The sequence below is a fragment of the Scyliorhinus torazame genome, chromosome 26, assembly GCF_047496885.1.
Source record: "Scyliorhinus torazame isolate Kashiwa2021f chromosome 26, sScyTor2.1, whole genome shotgun sequence".
Classification (NCBI taxonomy): Eukaryota; Metazoa; Chordata; class Chondrichthyes; order Carcharhiniformes; family Scyliorhinidae; genus Scyliorhinus; species Scyliorhinus torazame.
In genome coordinates, this window is record NC_092732.1 from 21202537 (window position 1) to 21208536 (window position 6000).

Here is a 6000-nt window from a genome sequence, read left to right on the forward strand (position 1 = left end):
AGTTGATCTGAAACCAAACGGCTAACTACTCAAAATGCATATTTCGTCGCAAAAAAAAAAATCACTTTTTCTCCAAAATGAATATTTGGCTAAAAATTGTATAATTTCTTGCAAGCCGTTCTGAAAGCAAACGGCAAATTATTCAAAATGCTCAACTCGCCGAGAAAATCACTTTTTCTGAAAGCAAAGGGCAAATGGCTCAAAATGCTCGCCGATAAATCACTTATTTTCCAAAATGAATGTTTGGCAAAAAATAGTAAATTTTCATGCAAGCCGTTCTGAATGCAAAGGGTAAATTGTTCAAAATGCTCAACTCGCCGAGAAAATCACTTTTTCTCAAAGCAAACTGCAAATGGCTCAAAATGCTCGCCGATAAATCACTTATTTACAACATGAATGTTTGGCAAAAACTAGTAAATTTAGATGCAAGTTGCACTGAAACCAAACGGCTAACTGCTCAAAATGCATAATTCGCCGCAAAAAAAAATCACTTTTTCTCCAAAGTGCATATTTGGCAAAAAGTAGTGCATTTGTATGCAAGCCGTTCTGAACGCAAATTGTTGAAAATGCTCAACTCGCCGAGAAAATCCCTTTTTCTCAAAGCAAACGGCAAAGGGCTCAAAATGCTCGTCGATAAATCACTTATTTTCCAAAATGAATGTTTGGCAAAAAATAGAAAATTTAGATGCAAGTCGCTCTGAAACCAAACGGCTAATATTGAAAATGCATAATTCGCCGCCAAAAAAAAAAGCACTTTTTCTCCAAAATGAATATTTGGCTAAAAGTTGTAGAATGTCATGCAAGCCGTTCTGAACGCAAATTATTTAAAATGCTCAACTCGACGAGAAAATCACTTTTTCTGAAAGCAAAGGGCAAATGGCTCAAAATGCTCGCCAATAAATCACTTTTTCTCCAAAATGAATGTTTGGCAAAAACTAGTAAATTTAGATGCAAGCCGCTCAGAAACCAAACGGCTAATACTGAAAATGCATAATTCGCCGCAAAAAAAAAATCACTTTTTCTCCAAAGTGGATATTTGGCAAAAAGTAGTGCATTTGTATGCAAGCCGTTCTGAACGCAAATTGTTGAAAATGCTCAACTCGCCGAGAAAATCCCTTTTTCTCAAAGCAAACGGCAAAGGGCTCAAAATGCTCGTCGATGAATCACTTATTTTCCAAAATGAATGTTTGGCAAAAAATAGAAAATTTAGATGCAAGTCGCTCTGAAACCAAACGGCTAATATTGAAAATGCATAATTCGCCGCCAAAAAAAAAGCACTTTTTCTCCAAAATGAATACTTGGCTAAAAGTCGTATAATGTCATGCAAGCCGTTCTGAAAGCAAACGGCAAATTATTCAAAATGCTCAATCCGCCGAGAAAATCACTTTTTCTGAAAGCAAAGGGCAAATGGCTCAAAATGCTCGCCGATAAATCAATTATTTTCCAAAATGAATGTTTGGCAAAAAATAGTACATTTAGATGCAAGTTGATCTGAAACCAAAACGGCTAACTACTCAAAATGCATAATTCGTCGCAAAAAATAAAATCACTTTTTCTCCAAAATGAATATTTGGCTAAAAGTTGTATTTCATGCAAGCCGTTCTGAAAGCAAACGACAAATTATTCAAAAGGCTCAACTCGCCGAGAAAATCACTTTTTCTGAAAGCAAAGGGCAAATGGTTCAAAATGCTCGCCGATAAATTACTTATTTTCCAAAATGAATGTTTGGCAAAAAATAGTAAAGTTAGATGCAAGTTGCTCTGAAACCAAACGGCTAATATTGAAAATGCATAATTCGCCGCCAAAAAAAAAAGCACTTTTTCTCCAAAATGAATATTTGGCTAAAAGTTGTATAATGTCATGCAAGCCGTTCTGAACGCAAATTATTTAAAATGCTCAACTCGCCGAGAAAATCACTTTTTCTGAAAGCAAAGGGCAAATGACTCAAAATGCTCGCCAATAAATCACTTTTTCTCCAAAATGAATGTTTGGCAAAAACTAGTAAATTTAGATGCAAGCCGCTCTGAAACCAAACGGCTAACACTGAAAATGCATAATTCGCCGCAAAAAAAAATCCCTTTTTATCCAAAATTAATATTTGGCTACAAGTTATATAATTTCATGCAAGCCGTTCTGAAAGCAAACGGCAAATTATAGAAAATGCTGAACTCGTCGAGAAAATCACTTTTTCTGAAAGCAAAGGGCAAATGGCTCAAAATGCTCGCCGATAAATCACTTTTTCTCCAAAATGAATGTTTGGCAAAAGCTAGTAAATTTAGATGCAAGCTTCTCTGAAACCAAACGGCTGAAAATGCATAATTCGCCGCAAACAAAATCACTTTTTCTCCAAAATGAATATTTGGCAAAAAGTAGTACATTATTATGCAAGCCGTCTGTACGCAAATTGTTCACAATTCTCAACTCGCCGAGAAAATCACTTTTTCTCAAAGCAAACGGCAAATGGCTCAAAATGCTCGCCGATAAATCACTTTTACTCCAAAATGAATGTTTGGCAAAAACTAGTAAATTTAGATGCAAGTTGATCTGAAACCAAACGGCTAACTACTCAAAATGCATATTTCGTCGCAAAAAAAGAAATCACTTTTTCTCCAAAATGAATATTTGGCTAAAAATTGTATAATTTCTTGCAAGCCGTTCTGAAAGCAAACGGCAAATTATTCAAAATGCTCAACTCGCCGAGAAAATCACTTTTTCTGAAAGCAAAGGGCAAATGGCTCAAAATGCTCGCCGATAAATCAATTATTTTCCAAAATGAATGTTTGGCAAAAAATAGTACATTTAGATGCAAGTTGATCTGAAACCAAAACGGCTAACTACTCAAAATGCATAATTCGTCGCAAAAAATAAAATCACTTTTTCTCCAAAATGAATATTTGGCTAAAAGTTGTATTTCATGCAAGCCGTTCTGAAAGCAAACGACAAATTATTCAAAAGGCTCAACTCGCCGAGAAAATCACTTTTTCTGAAAGCAAAGGGCAAATGGTTCAAAATGCTCGCCGATAAATTACTTATTTTCCAAAATGAATGTTTGGCAAAAAATAGTAAAGTTAGATGCAAGTTGCTCTGAAACCAAAACGGCTAACTACTGAAAATGCATAATTCGCCGCAAAAAAAAAATCACTTTTTCTCCAAAGTGGATATTTGGCAAAAAGTAGTGCATTTGTATGCAAGCCGTTCTGAACGCAAATTGTTGAAAATGCTCAACTCGCCGAGAAAATCCCTTTTTCTCAAAGCAAACGGCAAAGGGCTCAAAATGCTCGTCGAAAAATCACTTATTTTCCAAAATGAATGTTTGGCAAAAAATAGAAAATTTAGATGCAAGTCGCTCTGAAACCAAACGGCTAATATTGAAAATGCATAATTCGCCGCCAAAAAAAAAAGCACTTTTTCTCCAAAATTAATATTTGGCTAAAAGTTGTAGAATGTCATGCAAGCCGTTCTGAAAGCAAACGGCAAATTATAGAAAATGCTGAACTCGCCGAGAAAATCACTTTTTCTGAAAGCAAAGGGCAAATGGCTCAAAATGCTCGCCGATAAATCACTTTTTCTCCAAAATGAATGTTTGCCAAAAGCTAGTAAATTTAGATGCAAGCTTCTCTGAAACCAAACGGCTCAAAATGCATAATTCGCCGCAAACAAAATCACTTTTTCTCCAAAATGAATATTTGGCAAAACGTAGTACATTATTATGCAAGCCGGCTGTACGCAAATTGTTCACAATTCTGAACTCGCCGAGAAAATCACTTTTTCTCAAAGCAAACGGCAAATGGCTCAAAATGCTCGCCGATAAATCACTTTTACTCCAAAATGAATGTTTGGCAAAAACTAGTAAATTTAGATGCAAGTTGATCTGAAACCAAACGGCTAACTACTCAAAATGCATATTTCGTCGCAAAAAAAGAAATCACTTTTTCTCCAAAATGAATATTTGGCTAAAAATTGTATAATTTCTTGCAAGCCGTTCTGAAAGCAAACGGCAAATTATTCAAAATGCTCAACTCGCCGAGAAAATCATTTTTTCTGAAAGCAAAGGGCAAATGGCTCAAAATGCTCGCCGATAAATCACTTATTTTCCAAAATGAATGTTTGGCAAAAAATAGTAAATTTTCATGCAAGCCGTTCTGAATGCAAACGGTAAATTGTTCAAAATGCTCAACTCGCCGAGAAAATCACTTTTTCTCAAAGCAAACTGCAAATGGCTCAAAATGCTCGCCGATGAATCACTTATTTACAACATGAATGTTTGGCAAAAACTAGTAAATTTTGATGCAAGTTGCACTGAAACCAAACGGCTAACTGCTCAAAATGCATAATTCGCCGCAAAAAAAAATCACTTTTTCTCCAAAGTGGATATTTGGCAAAAAGTAGTGCATTTGTATGCAAGCCGTTCTGAACGCAAATTGTTGAAAATGCTCAACTCGCCGAGAAAATCCCTTTTTCTCAAAGCATAACGGCAAAGGGCTCAAAATGCTCGTCGATAAATCACTTATTTTCCAAAATGAATGTTTGGCAAAAAATAGAAAATTTAGATGCAAGTCGCTCTGAAACCAAACGGCTAATATTGAAAATGCATAATTCGCCGCCAAAAAAAAAAGCACTTTTTCTCCAAAATGAATATTTGGCTAAAAGTTATATAATTTCATGCAAGCCGTTCTGAAAGCAAACGGCAAATTATAGAAAATGCTGAACTCGCCTTGAAAATCACTTTTTCTGAAAGCAAAGGGCAAATGGCTCAAAATGCTCGCCGATAAATCACTCTTTCTCCAAAATGAATGTTTGGCAAAAGCTAGTAAATTTAGATGCAAGCTTCTCTGAAACCAAACGGCTCAAAATGCATAATTCGCCGCAAGCAAAATCACTTTTTCTCCAAAATGAATATTTGGCAAAACGTAGTACATTATTATGCAAGCCGGCTGTACGCAAATTGTTCACAATTCTGAACTCGCCGAGAAAATCACTTTTTCTCAAAGCAAACGGCAAATGGCTCAAAATGCTCGCCGATAAATCACTTTTACTCCAAAATGAATGTTTGGCAAAAACTAGTAAATTTAGATGCAAGTTGATCTGAAACCAAACGGCTAACTACTCAAAATGCATATTTCGTCGCAAAAAAAGAAATCACTTTTTCTCCAAAATGAATATTTGGCTAAAAATTGTATAATTTCTTGCAAGCCGTTCTGAAAGCAAACGGCAAATTATTCAAAATGCTCAGCTCGCCGAGAAAATCACTTTTTCTGAAAGCAAAGGGCAAATGGTTCAAAATGCTCGCCGATAAATTACTTATTTTCCAAAATGAATGTTTGGCAAAAAATAGTAAATTTTCATGCAAGCCGTTCTGAATGCAAACGGTAAATTGTTCAAAATGCTCAACTCGCCGAGAAAATCACTTTTTCTCAAAGCAAACTGCAAATGGCTCAAAATGCTCGCCGATAAATCACTTATTTACAACATGAATGTTTGGCAAAAACTAGTAAATTTAGATGCAAGTTGCACTGAAACCAAACGGCTAACTACTCAAAATGCATAATTCGCCGCAAAAAAAAAAATCACTTTTTCTCCAAAATGAATATTTGGCTAAAAATTGTATAATTTCATGCAAGCCGTTCTGAAAACAAACGGCAAATTATTCAAAATGCTCAACTCGCCGAGAAAATCACTTTTTCTGAAAGCAAAGGGCAAATGGCTCAAAATGCTCGCCGATAAATCACTTATTTTCCAAAATGAATGTTTGGCAAAAAATAGAAAATTGAGATGCAAGTCGCTCTGAAACCAAACGGCTAATATTGAAAATGCATAATTCGCCGCCAAAAAAAAAAGCACTTTTTCTCCAAAATGAATATTTGGCTAAAAGTTGTATAATGTCATGCAAGCCGTTCTGAACGAAAATTATTTAAAATGCTCAACTCGCCGAGAAAATCACTTTTTCTGAAAGCAAAGGGCAAATGGCTCAAAATGCTCGCCAATAAATCACTTTTTCTC